This window comes from Mus musculus, chromosome 17 (assembly GCF_000001635.26).
Source record: "Mus musculus strain C57BL/6J chromosome 17, GRCm38.p6 C57BL/6J".
Classification (NCBI taxonomy): Eukaryota; Metazoa; Chordata; class Mammalia; order Rodentia; family Muridae; genus Mus; species Mus musculus.
Window position 1 is genome coordinate 47,837,809 of NC_000083.6, and position 18,220 is coordinate 47,856,028.

The 18,220-nt window shown below is 47.7% G+C and overlaps 2 non-coding genes across 2 annotated transcripts; one reads left to right on the forward strand and one right to left on the reverse strand.

The window, feature by feature from the left end:
• Positions 1-3,007: 3,007 nt before the first annotated feature.
• Gm25201 lies at positions 3,008-3,177 on the reverse strand. Its single transcript, XR_003952427.1, has one exon. It is a non-coding gene; the product is annotated as a U1 spliceosomal RNA (small nuclear RNA).
• A 7,848-nt stretch (positions 3,178-11,025) lies between these two features.
• n-R5s28 lies at positions 11,026-11,144 on the forward strand. The gene has a single exon (XR_003952422.1). It is a non-coding gene; the product is annotated as a 5S ribosomal RNA (ribosomal RNA).
• The last annotated feature ends 7,076 nt before the right edge of the window (positions 11,145-18,220 follow it).

Sequence of the window (18,220 nt, forward strand, 5' to 3'; positions counted from 1 at the left end):
GTCACATGGGAACAGAGCCTCCTAGTCCCATGTTCTGCTATCTCCCTTCCAGAGCTCTCTAAATAACCAAGATGACAAGAAGCCACTGCACAGGCTCTGCAGCCCCAAGACGCTTCCGAGCAGAGCAAGCCCCTCCCCTCCAGTCTTTCTCAGTAGACTCACACAAAGCCAGGCCACTGCAGCGCTGCACACCCCTTGTGTCCAGCAACATGTGCCAGTCTTCCCCACTTCCTGTCTTGGACAGGGGCCAGCCAGCTGGGCTGTACGCTGCAGCTGGACCACAGCTGTAGTCTCGGTGCCCCAGAAACCAAAGATAGGACACGGTCTCTGTGAGCTAAGATCCTCCCAGATAAGGGTCATGTAAAGTGGAGTGTGCCCAGACCAACCTCCAACTTCTCAGTTCAGCTGATCACTCTTGTCTTGGCTCTCATTTAGCTGGGACTACAGGCAAGTACCACAACAACTGGAGGGAGTGGGATGTTGTGTGTAGTGAGGGGAGCCTGCTCTACAGGACTTAAGGGTTACTTTCCAGCTCTAACTAGGCATACTACAGGTGTCTGCTTGTAATCCCAGCATTCAGATGCCAAGGCAGGAGGATGGTGAGATCCAGCTTAGCCTGGGCTATACTTCCAGACCAGCCTGGGCTACATAGGTAGACTATATGTCAAAAGCCAAAGCAAACTGTGCATGGTCTTGAGTGTCTGTAATCTCTCCACTGGGAGGAAGAATTAGAGGGGTCAGGAGTTCAAGGTCAGCCTAAGCTACCTAGCAATTTCCAGACCAGCCTGGGCTCCATGAGACCCTGGCTCAAAAGAGCAATGAGCATTGGGCAGGTGAGCTGGATGAGCAGGTAAAGGCGCCTGCTCTGCCAGCCTGGCAGTCTGAGTTCTCCTGTGTCGAAGTGGACAGAGAGACTCCTCTCTGCAATCCTCTGACCTTCATGTGTGCACCGTGGCATGTGTGCCCTCCCCAGTGTGTTCACACTTTTGTGTACAGGCACATATACATATTAAATAACTAGATAGATAGATAGATAGATAGATAGATAGATAGATAGATAGATAGATGGATGGATGGATGGATGGATGGATGGATAGATAGATAGATAGATAGATAGATAGATAGATAGATAGATAGATAAATACCACCAAGAGCACAATCCCCCAAAACCAACCCTTCCTTGATGCTGGATATTGCCCAAATCTGGTCTGTATAACTCCCAGATGTGCATATACAGTGAGACCCTGTGTTAGAAGGAGTCAGCATGAGATGTGGTGTGAGCTCTCACAGAGCCCTTGACTGTGAGTCCCCAGCACATGAACAAGCTGTTGGTGAGGATGCACAGCTAAGTCTGTGTTTTTCTAGTAATACATGAGGGTGCACAGCTATAATTCCAGTCCTGTTTGTTTGTTTGTTTGTTTGTTTTTTGTTTTTTTTTGTTTTTTGTTTTTCGACACAGGGTTTCTCTGTATAGCCCTGGCTGTCCTGGAACTCACTTTGTAGACCAGGCTGGCCTTGAACTCAGAAATCCGCCTGCCTCTGCCTCCTGAGTGCTGGGATTAAAGGCATGCTCCACCACACCCAGCTGTATTTTTTTTCTAATAATACATGATGCCAAATCACTTTTTCATAGGGAGGGACTGCATGGGACTGACCTAGGCCCTCTGCATATGTGTTACAGTCGTGTAGCTTGGTGTTCTTGGGGGACGCCTAACGGTGAGATCAGGGGCTGATTCTGACTCTATTGCTTGTCTTTCGGACCCTTGTCCTACTGGTATTAATAGGAGAGGAGGTGCCTAGTCCTACAGTAACTTGATATGCCATGGCTGGTTAATAGCCATGGAAGGCCTGACCTTTTCTGAAGAGAAGGAAGAAGGAGAGGATATGGGGGGAGAGGCAGGAGAGGAGGCAGTACCGCTGGGCCCAGCTTCTTATGTGGTCACTGAGGATTTGAACTCAGGCCCTCGGTTTGTACAGCAAGCCCTCTTCATCCGTTGAGTCAGTCTTTTAACAGTTGTGACTTTTTTCTATTATTTTAATAAAATCAGATTTATCAATTATTTCTTTCATGGACTGTGCCTTTTGTGGTTTAGGACCTAAACAGTCACTGGGAAATTTGTTCCCCCACATACATATTCTTTTTTTTTAAGATTTTATTTATTATTTTCAGACACATCAGAAGAGGGCATCTGATCTCATTACAGTCACCATGTGGTTGCCAGGATTTGAACTCACGACCTTTGGGAGAGCATTCTGTGATCTTAACCACTGAGCCATCTCTCTAGCCCTTATTTCAACATTCAACAGTCACCCAGTGAAGTACATACATAATTCAGCAGGGTTTGTTACATTACATTATTGCTTTAAATTGTAGCAAAAAAAAAAAAAAAAAATCCGGAATGTCTCTAGAGAGATGGCTCAGCGGTTAAGAGCACTGGCTGCTCTTCCAGAGATCCTGAGTTCAATTCCCAGCAACCATATGGTGGCTCATAACCATCTGTAACGGGATCTGATGCCCTCTTCTGGTGTGTGTCTGAAGATAGGGACAGTGCACTCATATACATAAAATTCTGAAACGTCCAACTCAGTTGGAATAATTATACCCATGATATTGTGTATCAGCCTGTTTATAAGGTTTTTCATCACACCACACGGAAACTCTTTAAATATTAAGCAATATCTCCCTGTATTAGTAGATAGATAGATAGATAGATAGATAGATAGATAGATAGATAGATAGATAGATAGATGGATGGATGGATGGATAGATAGGTAGATAGATAGATAGATAGATGGATAGATAGACCCTATCCATCAATCTTGAGTTCCTTGACTTGCGGACTCGTCACTCTGACTCATCCTTCAGATTATTTATTCCTCTGGACAAGCTGGAATCCACATTCATCATCGTCATGGGATAATGTAGCATAAAAATACAAGCAAATTCAGTAGATCTTCCTGAATTCCACGGTGGCAGAAATAATGGTGTATTCCCCCCATCCCAATTCAGGGGCGAGCACAAACACAGTCCCTCATTGCCACAAATTACATGGTCAAGTTTCCCACATTGGGGAAAACACTGGGGTCAGCCCAAGCCGAGTGCACTGGATGAGCCCCGCCCTAGAAAAGCCACTACCTCACTGTCACGTCACAAGGTTGCCCCCGCCAGGTAACCGCCAAGACAACCGTGCGTGTGTTGCTCTGCCCAAAGGAATGAATATTCTACAGACAGTCTTGCCCAACCTCCTGGTTATTATTTTTCTAGGCCCTGTATTCTTTTGATAATCTGATGATAGCTTTAGGCTCCCTCTCCAAAAACGTATTCCGAGAGCAAACAGAGTTGCCAATACAATCTTGGGAGATTCTTGATCTCGACAAAGCCCCATCGGAAGACATTAGGGGCTGGGGACATTACCTCTGTGGCCCTGTCCCTTCTCAGCTGGTTATTTTACATTAATAATAAAATGTGACAAAGTACAATATAGGAGTAGGTTGGTTTTGGCAATGAGAAGAAAGCACCCCCTAATAGAGAGAACAAGACAGGACTTCCGGTGCCAAGGGAGTAGAGACTGGGTGTAGCCCTATGTATCTCTAGACTCCTGTCCGGGGTCACCTGTTGGTTTACCCTGAAGCAGTCAGGCTGATGTGTGCAGCCAGCCTTCCACTAATAGGAAGATGATCATGAGTTTGGGGATCCGTCCTGCTTTGGATCTTTCTATAATAAGAAGCAATAGAGTTTTCACTTTTATCATGTGATGTTCTCTGTCTCAATCATCAAGAAAACTGAACCTTCAAGGGGAAGGCTGTGCCAAGCCAGGAGGAGCTGGTTCGCAGCCGTCCCAGAGGGCAAATGGATGCCGTGCCAGCGGTAGGCAGCTGCTGGCAACCCTAGGCCAGAACACAGGGACATGCTGGCTGGATAGACAGTCAATAACAGGATCTGGGTGGCTGTCCCCAGGGATTGCCACACTTGCCCCGCTGCTGCTGCCCTCCTCCTTCATGAGGCTGCCACTGCCCAGCATCTAAGTCACCCCAGAGAAGGATGCCCACCACGCCACCCCAGCCACCCCACCCCAGCCACCCCATGCCACCCCGCCACCCTCGGGCCTTCCCATCCCTCATAAGCTCCTCCCATGGGGATCAGAGTATTGGGAACACAGTTTGTTGGCTTTTGAGCGCCACGTAAAATACAGAACGGGAGAGATGAAACTGAGAGCTCTTGGGTAAAGCTAAACACCCCTTCCCCCAGTCTCTCTTTCCTGTTTGAACCTGATTGCTTCCCAGCGCCTCGCTAGAATAGACTCGTGGTTGATGAGTGCAAAGCACGGCATTCTGGGAGACAAGGTGCCATCTCACCCGCTCCACTTTCTCCCACAGCTACGCCCAGGCCTGAGTCACTACCCACAAGAGATGCTCTCTGACAGCTCTGTCGTCTCTCCAACAGAGAGAGCCAGTGTTCTCCACCTTTTATATCCAGAGATGCCAGAGTCCAGAGAACCTGGACTTACCCCAATCAATACAGCTGCCGTGACTTGCCCGGTTGACCAGCCCAAGGAAAGCTGACTCAGCACTGCCTGCTCCCTGCCACGCCTCCCCAGCTGGTGCCGTGGCTCCCAGCCATGATCTTCCTGGTTTCTGTGAGTTTTGGGATCCGAGGCCAAGAACGGCTGACTCACACATGACCCCTTCAAGGCCTGCGACTTCCTCCTGCGCCAGGAAATAGGGCATCCTGCGCCTTTGCCAAGAGGACCACAAGGGAGGTCAAGGAGTTTGTGACTGAGGTCTGGGCCAGAGAAACCTTATTCCCCAGGGTAGGGTTCTCGGGCACAGAGTTGCTGCTGTACTGTCCTGACCATATTCCCCAAACTCAAAATTCTTACTTGTGGTTAGGCACATACAACTGTCCTCGAGAAGAAAATGGGAGAGAGGATTAGAAACTGAGTTTGTCTTGGGGTTTATCAGAGTAGAACCTAGCCCTATCCTTTCTTAGTTGCTAGACTTTTTGACTTCTGCTGGGGGGGGGGGGGCTGGTGTCTCTCAGCAGACCTGCAGGATGTCCTCTTTCCTAGTACACTAGGAAGTTGCCAATCCTAGGGAAGTCACCAGACACATTTCTCAGCCTTAGCAGCTTTACTGATTTATGAAAGAGGGATAATTCTTTACTGGGGAGCTAGACAGTGAACTGGAGGGTGCCCAGCCACAGGCAGGACCTCTGCTCAGCAATGCCAGGACCATTTACCCAGAAACCCTCTAATCGTGGAAATAAAAATGCCCCCAAGCTGGGAAGAAGGACAGAGCTGCTGACTCCTTAATGTCCCCAGACATGGACAAATGTCTCAGGGGAAGCGGTGACTAAAGCTCTCTTGGCTGGGGAGTCCTGATCCCAGAACACAGGACATGAGTGTATGGGAGATGTTTGGTGTCCAGGAGTGAGTGGCTGAGAAATTCAGACCTCATAGTGTAAGATCCTGACGCTAGGCTGGGGAAAAAAAAAAAAAAAAGACAGCCTCACTCCGGAGAACTTCTGGGCCAAGGGAGGGAGCATGAACAGAACAGGCCCTAAGGAGCAAAAAAACTGACTTTGTATCCAGGTCCCACTCAGGGCCTTCATGGGAGAAGTCATCTCTTCATGATTTCTTCCCTTACCTACAAAGTGAGGTTCTAATCACAACTGTAGCAGGATGTGATTAAACTTTTAATTATTTCTCTTTATAAAATATTTGGTTTTTAGACCACATTTATTTATTTATTAATTTATTTATTTTTACAGTTTTTTTCCCCTCCATTTTAAATAATGTGCTTTCTGTGTGTCTGGGTGTGGGTATGTACACGTGAGTGCAGTTCCCTTGGGGGCCAGAAGAGGGCACTGGACCTCTGGAGCTGGAGTTACAGGAGGTTGCGAGCTGCCCAAAGTGAGTGCTAGGAACCAAACTCAATCCTCTGCAAGAGCAGTATGTGTTCTTAATTGCAGAACCATTTCTCTAGACCCATGGTCAAGTTCATGTATACTTACAGAAAAATTGAGGTTAGACTTGGTGGTCCACGCTTGTGATGCTAGCACTCAGGAGGCAGAACTGGGCAAATCACAAGACTGAGGCCAGCTTGGTCTCCATAGTGAGTGCCAGGTCAGCTTGAATTACAGAGGGATATGCAGAGTGAGACCTTGTCTTAAAAAGGCAGACCTTCTAACTGGAGCATGGTGGCACATGCCTTTAATCCCAGCACTTGGGAAGCAGAGGCAGGCAGATCTTTGAGTTTGAGGCCAGCCTGGTCTACAAAGTGAGTCTAGGACAGCTAAGGCTATGCCTAAACCAGGATGTGGTGGTGCGTGCAATCTCAGTACTGGGGAAGTAAAAGCAGGAGGATCAGAAGTTCAGAGTCATCCTTAGCTACATAGAGAGTTTGCAATGAGGCTTGGGCCATCCTTGGCTACACAGGCTTGGTTTTATGAAGGAGTGGGATGGTTCAGTGGGCAGCGAATATTGAGCCTGATATTTGGGTTTAATCCTCAGGACTCCTTCGATGGCCGTGGTCCTCTGACTTCCACACACGTATGCTCTCCTGCAGTAAACAAATTAATAAAAGATTTTAATTTGAAAAATGACAGCAAAAAAGTACCAGGTGTTAGGAGACTTAGCTCAGTGGTAGAACACTTGCTTACCAAGCATCAGCAAGGTCCTGGGAGAGGAAAAAGGACAAAAAGAAAAAAGAAGAAGAGGCACATGAAGAGATCTCATGCACACACTCTGGCCGATCCTCCCACTGACAATTATTATAAAGGATAAACCAACACTGACCGGTCAATAGTAACTGGGGAGCCAGTTAATTCAGGTCTCCTCAGTTTTGATGTAATATCTTTTCCCAGAGACAGGATCCTGTCTAAGATATCTTATATTTAACTGTCAAAGTGCAAGCGCTCTCTCTCTCTCTCTCTCTCTCTCTCTCTCTCTCTCTGTCTCTGTCTCTGTGTCTCTCTCTGTCTCTCTCCCTCTCTTCTTCCCTCCCCCCAGTTATTTTTATTTTTTACATATGAATGTTTTGTCTGCATATATGTCTGTGCACCATGTTCATGACCAATGTCCATAGAGGTCAGAAGAGGGCATCAGATCCCCTGGAACCAATGTTAGGAATGGCTGTGAACTGCCATCCTAGTCAGGGATACTGTTGCTGTGACGAAACACCATGATCAAAGCAAGTAGGGAAGGGAAGGGCTGATTTCACTCGCCGTTCCATGTGACCGTTCATCATCTAAAGCAAGGAGGGCAGAAACTCAGTCAGGGCAGGAACCTGGAGGCAGGAGCTGATGCAGAGGCCATAGAGGGATCCTGCTTACTGGCTTGCCCCCTCATGGTTTGCTCAGCCTGCTTTCTTATAGAACCCAGGACCACCAGCCCAGGGATGGCACCACCCACAATGAGCTGGGCCCTTCCTCCATCAATCACTAATTAAGAAAATGACCTATGGGCTTGACTACAGCTAGATCTTCTGGATACATTTTCTCAATTGAGGGTCTCCCCTCTCAGATGACCATAGCTTTTGTCAAGTTGGCATAAAAGTAGACAGCACACAGTGGTAGAAGGAATGGGCCAGCTCCTTCTCTTTGTCCTCTGACAACCATAACAGATGTGAACCCACACACAAACACATAAAGTGTAAATGCTTAAAATACAAAAACAGAGCAAGAGAAAAGGAAAAAAAACCCAGAAAAACAAACAAACAACCCCCCCCCAAAAAAAGCCCCCAAACCATGAACAGCTCAAATGTGAGGTGGCACACCCGTGGCAGGAGACCAATGTCCTTTAAAGACATCACAGGAATACACGAATACACTGCCTTGCATGGCGAAATGACTTTGGAGAAACAGAAGGATACAGACCTTGAGATGGGATGACCTTCTCTGTCAACCAGAGCATCACACGATCCTCAGCCATTGGCTGAGACCAGAGAGGCAGGGTAACCAAAGGTCAGAGAGACAAAACATGGGTACGCAGTCCTCCCTCCTGGATACACGCCAGAGAGACACAGCCCTGACAACACCTTCAGCTTAGCCCTGCCAGCCCTGAGTTGGACCTCTGACGTTAATATTAAAAGTTCACAGGGCTTAATGCTTCTGACGTCATGATAATTGCAGCAGCTATGAATGAACGCGTGTGCTGGCAAGCGCGGCTGGTTGTGGGAAACAGAGTCACTGGGCAAAAATTACTGCTCACTGCCTTCGCAGGAGCTGCCCCCCTGGACCTGCAAGTTCAGTCCTTTTAACAACAATCACCAAGACAACATTGTGTTGGGTGTGGTGCTGTATACCTATATTTCCATCACTCAGGAGCCCGAGGCAAGAGGATTATATGTACCAGGCTACAGTGAGATGGCTCTGTGGGTAAAGAGGCTTGCGGCCAAGCCTGACAACCTGAGCTCAATTCCTGGGACTCAGACTCCTACAAGTAGTCCTCAGATCTCCACTTGTGCATGCCCTCCCCTTAATAAATGTAAAATAAGGCCGGGCGGTGGTGGCACGCACTTTTAATCCCAGAACTTGGGAGGCGGAGACAGGCGGATTTCTGAGTTCAAGGCTAGCCTGGTCTACAAAGTGAGTTCCAGGACAGCCAGGGCTATTATACAGAGAAACCCTGCCTCGACTCCCCCTCAAAGTAAAATAATAATAATAATAATAGCAACAACAATAATAACAATAATAGTAATAACAAACCTTCTAAGTACCAGGCCAGCCTGAGCTACAGAGTAAAAAAAATTCCACCAATGATGAGGCAGAGACATCTGTTAGTTCAAGGATAATAATACGTAGTGAGTTTCAGGACAGTGAGGGCCATATGTTGAGGCAAAACAAACAAGCAAGCAAACAAAGCAAGGGTCATTGAGGTGGCTTGGTAAGCAGAGGTGGAGAGAGAGAACCAAGTGTGTCACGTTGCTCCAGGATCTCCATGAGGGTGCTGGGCCATGTGGGCATCACATGGACATTGCACACATGGGGTAATCATAAGAATACTGTCTTATTATTTAATAGCCAGGGCTATTATACAGCAAAACCCAGCCATGGTGGTGTGTGTCTGCAGTCTCAGGACTTGGAAGAGCAGCCTGTGTTGATCATTGGCTTGGAATGAGTCAGTTGAGGTTCTTCAGGCTGCCAAGGTCCTCTGAAGTCCAGAGACTTAATTGAAGGAGGTATGTTTCCCATTCTGCCTCCAGTCCACACTCCCTGTGAAGGCCTGGGTGTGAAACACCCTACAACTTGGTTCCCAATTAGTACCGACATTTGGGGAGGTTGTGGGCATGTTGGGAAGTGAGCCCTCACCGCAGGAAAGTGAATCTCTGCTGGGTGGGCTTGGAGGTTCATAGCCTGATCCTGCTTCATGTTGCATCTCCACATCGTGCTTCACAGGGATGTGAGTGAGCAAGCCTGGTCCACCAGCCACAACGGCTGGGGGCTAGTTGGACGCCACCATGCCTTCACTTCCAAGATGGATTCACTGAGTATACCTTCAAACCATAGTCAACAAGAGAAGTAGCTGATGTATCACCCACTACGGTCCTTGCAGATCTGCAGAGTGTCTTACAGGCACACGCTCATTCATCCCTCTGTTCATTCATTCATGCAATGCTCGCTGTATTCGTTGCTTTTATTATTATTTTTTATTGCTGTGATAAAGTTTCATGGCCATGGGGCAGAGAGATGGCTCAGAGTTTAAGAGCACAGACCACTCTTGCTTGAAGAGTCAGGTTCAGTCCCCAGCACCCACATGTCGGCTCACAGCCATCTGTAACTCCAGTTGCCGGAGACACAACATCATCTTCTGACCCCCTAGAGCACCAGGCACACACATGGTACATACACCAAATGCAGGTAGTATTCACAGGCATAAAACAAAACAAAGCAAAACAAACAAACAAAAAACCCACAAAAAGACAAACAAAGGTCCATCCCACCACGGCCAAGGGAATTTCAGAAAGGAGGAACTTATTTTGGCTTATGGTTCCAGAGAGATGGCAGGGGGGTGGGGGTGGGGGGAGAGGCGGCGTGATAGCACATGGAAGGCATGGAGGAGGAGTGGAGAGCCAGCCAAGAGATCACATCTTTACCACGAGATAAGAGAGAGAGAGAGAAGGGGAGGGGAGGGGGAGAGGGAGAGGGACTCTGAACTGTCATGTCAACTGCCAAGGAAAGTAAGACTTTCTAACACTCCCACACACCCTCACCGAACAGCGTCGTTAACTGAGGACCAAGTGTTCAAATGTCTGCCCCTGTAGGGAGCATTCTTTTCTTTTTCTAAAGATTTAATTAATTAATTAATTAATTATTAATTATGTATACAGTGCTCTGCCTGCATGTATGCCTGGAGGCCAGAAGAGGGCGCCAGATCTCACTATAGATAGCTATGAGGCACCATGTGGGATGCTGGGAATTGAACTCAGGACCCTTAGGGAAACTTCTTATCCAAGCCACCAGCTATAGAGCCCTGGCCCTCACCCTCGGTTCCGGAGGGTGGATAAGAGACTGATAGATAGATATGAGGGTGGCCTGGAACAGAGTAGACCTGTGGCCTTCAGGAAGCATGTTGTGATTATGTGACTGGACGCTAAACCACGAGAATCTCAGCGGGCTTTACGGAAGTGGTATGTTGGCCTGGAACAGGCAAGCTTCACCGCAGAGATGATGTCAGCAGTTGTCCATATGCATGCATTCACACATGCACAAGCATACACTTCAAAATAAAATAAATCTTTTAAAAGCTAACTAAATTATAGTATTAATTGATGGTGGTGTTGGCTGCCCAACTCTATATTGCAATTCTTTGAATTACACATATGAGCGATTTATACGGGTTGAATTACGTGGTATGTGAGTTACATTTTAATAAACTGTTACTAAAAATAACCATCTGTCAGATCATACAAACTTCTCAAGATCCCGGGCTAGAACATTTGCCCAGTATCCCCTGGTCCACCCTCAGCATCACCCCCCCCCCCAAAGAAAACCAAAGATATTAAAAGAAAAAAAGAAAAATAGCTGTCTACGGCCATACCACCCTGAACGCGCCCGATCTCATCTGATCTCGGAAGCTAAACAGAGTCGGGCCTGGTTAGTACTTGGATGGGAGATCGCCTAGGAGTACCGGGTGCTGTAGGCTAAAAAAAAAAGAAAAAGAAAAAGAAAGAAAGAAAAAGAGCAAGCAAAAGAGGTCCTGCCAACGCATGGACGCACCAGAGGATGCACTAGAGGGGACTTTGTTGGTGCTACCATGTCTCTGGGGGCCTGGAGGAGGGCAGCTTGCACAGCGGAGGGGGTTGTTGGGGCAGAGCGAGGGATGGGAAGTGGACGGGGCACAGAGAGCCCTTTCAGGGCAGTTGGCGGAGAAAGGAAATAGAAGAGGAGGCAAGGCGCTCCTGAGGGAGGCAGGAAGAGGACCCTCTCTGTGTTTAGAAGGCCGCAGACCGGAGCATGTCCTCTGAGAGAAACATCTGTGAAAAGACGGAGAGGTAAAAACTTCCAGGACAGAGGGAGGGAAGAAAGAAAGGGGGGAGGGGCAGACACAGGAAGATCCTTTTGCCTCATCATCCCCACCACTTCAGACAAAGACATGACGCCTGGTACGAAGCCAAGCCGAACATTCAGTGTCTTCTTCTTCTTCTTCTTCTTTTTCTTCTTCTTCTTCTTCTTCTTCTTCTTCTTCTTCTTCTTCTTCTTCTTCTTCTTCTTCTTCTTCTTCTTCTTCTTCTTCTTCTCCTCCTCCTCCTTCTCCCTCTCCCTCTCCCTCTCCCTCTCCCTCTCCCTCTCCCTCTCCCTCTCCCTATAGAATAGAGAAGTGTTCTATTGTAGAAATGTCCTAAAATATATAAATACAAAAAAGGAACCTAAAGTAATATACCAAATAACAGAGGAAACAATGCCCCCATAGCACAACTGGCTTGCAGTTTCGGAGGTTCAGTTTATTATCATCATGGTGGGAAGCATGGCAGCATTCAGGAAGGCATGGTGCTGGAGAAGGAGCTGAGAGTTCGACCTTTTTCTATGCTGTATTGCCTGGGAGAAGAGGGTGGGTGTGGGTGTGGGTGTGGGTGTGGGTGTGGGGTTTAGAAAGAGCAGAAGTGGCGAAGTTTCGGGAAGAGGTCTATAAAGATGCCACATAATGGAGAATAGAGGGAAATGTAGAGGAAAAGTTTGCTGGACTGTAGCGTGAAGACAGATTAATGATGGTAGACATGCAGGGAACATTGATTATATTCCCCCTGGGGTCATCAGACTCATTGAAAGAAATGTCAGTAGGAGAAAGCTTGCAGCTTGCGGCTGAGACCTGAGTTCTGAGCCCTGTTTTGAGATGGCTTCTTTACTCTGATTGCTCCTTGTCACCCTGGGAATAGAAGCCAGTGCCACTTGGCAGTCCTAAAAATAAACGCAGGCCAGACAAAGATAGAGACTTGGCTGGGTCAGAGCCAGAGACTAGCTAGAGCTGCAGAGGGCATCCTGACTGGCTATATGAAGCCAAGTCCTTATGAATCAAAAACTTGTGATCTGATGGAATCAGATGAATTCAAGGCTTGTGTATGTGGCTCATCTGGTGGAGTGCCTGCCTAGCACTTGTAAGGCCCTGGGTTCAATTCCCAGTATCGCATAAAACCAAGTAGTGCATAAAACCAAGTGTGGCAGGCAGCACAGTCGTTTTACTTTGGTGGGTGCGTGCAAGAGGGTCAGAACTTTGAGTGTGTGGCCAGCCTGGGTCACAGAAGATCCTGTCTTAAAAAAAAAAAACAAAAAACAAATATGAAGAAGTTACTTCTCACTGTGCTGAAGGTCCCCCAAATGATCCCTAGTGCCTCAATGGCATGGTCCCACGGCCTGGTTTCCCACCAGAGAAACTGACCCCTTAAATCAAGAGAGGCCTCTGCACTGTGCCATTCGCTAGCCCTCCAACCTCATGGTTGCTCCTGACAATCTCTGTCCTCCCAGTGCCTGTCCCTTTAAGACATCAGTTAAGGTCTCAGTTTTAAAAAAAAAAAAAAAAAAAAAAAAACAGAGATTAAACTCCACAAGTGACAGTGAACCATTGCCAGGCCAGGCTTTGGTTGCCTTTGTTATGTAGCCCAGGCTAGCTTTGATCCCCTCATCCTTCTAAGGGTGGGATTAGAGATATGTCCCTCACTCCTGTCCCCAGCTCCCAAGCCCAGTCTTAAAATGAGCCTAGGCTGCTTCAGTCTGGATTCCCTGGGCTCTGAGCTCATTGCTAGGGCAGAATCCAGGCAGCCTGTGTGAATTGCAAGCACCCCAGCAGAACTCGGCCAGATGAGGAACAGGATCGCCCAGCTTCCCCGACTAAGCCTCAAGTGTAACAGGAAGTAGTGGCCCTGTTAAGTCCCCTAAGCTTTGGAGTGGTCTTTCTTGTTGTTTAGACATCGTCAAAACATGTAGTTATGCTGGCTGGCCTAGAACTTGCTACATAGAACAGGCTGCCTCCCTAGTGCTAGAATTAAAGCACGTGCCTTGCTCAGCCTTGGAGTAGATTTTATATGAGACAGACATACAGAGCTCCGGGGAGAGCCTTCTAGACCATTCCATCCTGATACGATCCTTGAGGTTGGCACTTTCAGGTCTGTTCTCAGACAAGGAAACTGAAGCCCAGGGGTAGCCTCATCTAGCTCTCACTCTTTCAGTTGGGAAGCCGTATAGCCTGGCTCCAGATCTAGGTCTGTCTCACTACTAGGAAGCAGGGCTGGCTAGAGGGTGGCAGGGGTGGGGGGACTGTGTCACCTGACGATAGCAAAGGAGAAGCTATCTATGTTCTCCGTGCATCTTACCTACATTGGGCCATCTTGGGCTACAGCAGGCACAGAGCAAGGGAAGGACAAAGGCCAGCTGGAGTGGTGACAAGGTCCTGGGTGAGCTATGATTCTTTGTGGCCAAAGGCTCCTTGATCCTGACTGGGACCCTCACCCTCCTTGCCCCCCACTTTGTGTGAAATACCCTCTGGTGTCACAGGTCCTGGCTGAGTACTATTTTCTCAAAGGTCCCCTGGCTCGGCCAGTTCATCAGCCTGCTGCTCCTGCCCCATGTGACCAGCTTCTTGCTGTGTGTATCTACAAAGTGGCGGCGTCTGGGTTCTAGTCTGGAAAGGAAACCTGGAAGAGAAGAGGGGGGCTAGGCGGCGCGCGCGCGAGACGTAACCAAGACAGTCAGTCTGATCAAGGTTCAATTTTACTATTTCCGACACTCAGTTATGAGGCAGGGGAAGGGACCCGATTCCCGCCAAATCATCTTGGAGTATAGGTCCAGGTGAACACGTGATAGGTCCGGAACAGCTAGTTGGCAGGCAGCAGCAGTGGGAGTGGCAGGACGATAGGGCGGCAAGCTCCGCCCCGATGCTCTCTAACACTGAAACCTGAGCAAACAGGTTTCAGGCTGTGGAGGGGAGATTTCACACCTGTGCTGAGCAGCCATCCCCTTGGTATATGGAGAGTCCCTGAGCTGAGGGTCACGGGAGATTCTCTTTCCAAATCACTTCACTCGAATCCTTTCCCGTGAACTGCCTGTCCCCTCCCTCTGTCTGTCAGCTTGTGACACACTGCCTAATGTTCTCCTCATGGTGCAAAGCCGAACTTGAACCCTTTGTTCCCCTGGGGTAGCTGGATTGATTCTCTTCTGATGGACAAGCCAGGAAGGCCAAGGTGGCCTGCTAATGACACTATACACCTGTGAGCCTGAGTCTGAAGATCTGGCTGGGGACAGCTGGGTTAAGTTCTGTAGGAGTGGTTGGCCAGGTGCTCTTCCATGTACCTGTTTGTCACACCAGGCAGTGGACATTTCCTTGGGAGGAGAAAGAAACTTGTGGGGAAGAGAGGTTTGTGTGTGTGTGTCACAGAAGGTGTGTGTGTCAGTTAGTCTCAGATTTTTGCCACAGCTGAGCTAATAGCAAAGTAAAAGAATGTTCTGGAAGCTACTGAATGGACATTGGGGTCTGTTGTGTAGCTTTCTGACACCCCATTGCAGACTGGAATATTACTTTGTACTTAAATTATTGATTGATTGATTGATTGATTGACAATTGATTTGTGTGTGTGTGTGTGTGTGTGTGTGTGTGTATGTGTGTGTGTGTGTGTAAGTCAGGACAATTTGAAGGACTCCATTCTCTTCTTCCACCATGCGTTTCTCACAGATCAAACTCAGGTTGCCAATCTTTGTGGACAGAACTTTTACCTGTGGAACCACCTCACCGACCACTCCCCAGGACTCTTACTCACCTGTGGCCTTAGAATAAAATGTCCTTGCTGTCACCTCCTCTTAGGTGACTTTCCATTTTCTCAGCTTTGGCAACAATTTGACACAATTCTAGTAGGGACCACATAAGCCTCTTCCCAAATTCCCTTCTGAATGGTGGTTTCCCCCTCCTCCTCTTCCTCCTCCTCCTCCTCTTCCTTCTCCTCCTCTTCCTTCTCCTCCTCTTCCTTCTCCTCCTCTTCCTTCTCCTCTTCCACCTCCTCCTCCTCCCCCTCTTCCTCCCCCTCCCCTCATGCTCCTCCCCTCCCTCCTCCTCTTTCTCACTCTGACCCTCCCCCTCCTTCTTCTCCCCCCCCCCCCCCCCGCCTTTTCCTCATGCTGATGTTGGAAGCAGGACAGGCAGTGTGCTAGGTGAACACTCCCAGACATGCCAGTCTTCTTTCTCTTCCTTTTGTTCTCTTTGGTAAGCCCCTCCCTCCGGAGGCGGGGTATGTGTGTCTCAATGGGTTAAGTGCTTGGTGTGCAAGCATGAAGATCTGAGTTCAAATCCTCAGGATCCACATAAAGCTCTTACAGGGAAAAAGGAGGCAGAAACAGGAGAGTCTTGGAAGCTGCAGGCCAACTAGCCTGGCATACACAACAGATAACAAAACAAGAGGCCCTGCCTCAAGGCGGAAGATGAGAACTGGCATCAGTTTGAATTACCTTTGCACATGCCTTGTGTGGGTCCTGCATGCACACACACAGATGTGTGTCTCTGTGTGGGGACAATAAATAAAGAATAAAGCCTTCCCCAGGATAGCTATTCTCCTGTATAACATTATATGACTGTGTATGACACAATAACCTTGAAGTTGCCGCTCATTTCTTCATAAGCCACAGTTTCCTAATCCACTGGTGATATGGCAAAGCAAAAGTTGTCTGCCCTCTGGGACTTCCAGTGACTCACCCCATAATCATGTAATTGAGGGCCTGCTGTCGGACAGGTCCTGCCTGGGCTGGTGCGGGCCAACATGGTGAATGGGGCCTGGTCCATGTCTGTGTGGTCTTGACCCTTCACACACACACACACACACACACACACACACACACACACACAAAACATGCACACACATACACGTAAAAACTCACAATCACAGACACACTCAAACCACACACATGCTCACATTACACACACAAACACATTCATACCATACACACTCATAGTACGCACAAAACCACAAACACTAACACTACATACACACAAACACACATGCACATACAAACACAAACATACTCATACTCACACACAAACACACTCACACTACATACAAACACACACTCATATACATAAAAACATACTTACATACAAACACAAACATTACACACAGACATACAGCACACACACAAACACACACATTTATACTTACACATAAAAGACACACACACACACACACACAGTTTAAAAGAGACTCTGTGACATTTTCATCTTCCACTTTTAGCTATCAGTTAAAGTCTTTCTTTGAAAAACTCTGATTAAAATTTCTCACCTACTCTCCACAGGGTGACCGCGCTCAGAGCCCTTGTCTCCCATCTCCAGTGTGAGGCAGTCCCTGGTTACCAGGGTTGATAATACCGTAATCAGGGCTAAGTGTTATATACAGACTCTCTGTTGCTATGGCTGTCCTTTAGACATTTCCCTCTCTTTGGCCTCCCTCCTCCTCCTCTGTGCCCGTCTTCTTTATATCTGTTAGTGAATTGACCCGTAAACCTGCAGGGTAGACACCATTCCAACACATCCCAAGGTTAGACTCCAGACTGTCAGGCTGAACCTTCTAGAAGAAAGAACACTTGCAGGAGCCTTGGGAGTTTGACTTGCTCTGTCCCTGCCTCAGTGTCTCCATATCTCCTTCCTAGGTTGACCCTGGGCTTTCCTTGCCTTGTGTGTCGGAGCCTCAGATCCACTCCATCACAGTGAGAAATGGTGGGCAGGAGTTCTGTATGGAGAATTTGCATGTCTCCGCGGTTCTCACCCCCCCCCCCGTGTGCTTAATTAATAGTCAGGCAGGGTGAATTTCAGGTTGGGGATAATTTCCCCTTAGAATGTCAAAGGCAACGCTCTTTTTTTTTTTTAAATGGTGTGGTTGAACAATCAAGCGCCACTTTGAGTCTCTGCTTTTGATGTGTCTCTGCCTTCTCTCTGTGCGTCTGTGAGATCTGCTCTTTCTGCCGGTGTTCTGAAACTCTGTGGTGATGCTCTGGGGAGTAAGTTTATTCTTGCTCTCTGGCTTATACAGCTTGGAAATTCAAGTTGAAAAACTCTTGAATTGCTCATTTTTTTCCCTCCCCTGTTCCCTCTCTAACTAACCCCCACTTGTCTCTTTTGAGACGTCTTCAGTGTTGCCTGGGTTGGCCTTGAAAAACTGGGCTGAGGTATGTCTCCTGCCTTGGCCTCCTTCATAGCTGGTTCTACAGATACCATTGTCTTTACTGTTTTCTTTTATGGTCAGTGTGTGTGTGTGTGTGTGTGTGTGTGTGTGTGTGGTTACTTTTCATATGGTCTTTATCATTAATTATTATACTTTAATAAATAAATAATAAAACTATTAGCTTATCTCCAGCTTTTAAATACTTACTGTACAGATTTATTTATATTCTATTTATATGAGTGTTTGTCTACACGCATGTATGTGTACTACATGTGTGCAGTGCTGATGAAGACCAGAAGAGGGCGCTGGATTCCCATAGAACTGGACTTACAGGAGGTCCGGAGCCACTCTGCGGGTGCTGGAAAGTGAACTTAGGGTCAATGGAAGTGTACAGGGTGTGTTCTTAAACACTGAGCCATCTCTCTCCAGTCCCTGTTTTGGTTTATTTTGAGATAGGGTCTCTCATATCCAAGACTTGGCTCAGATTCTCTGGTTAGCAGAAGTTGTTCTTGAGTTCCTAATCTAATCCTCCTGCCTCACTCTAGCTCCCAGTCACTGGCATGAAAACTGTGCTTGGCTTATGTAGACA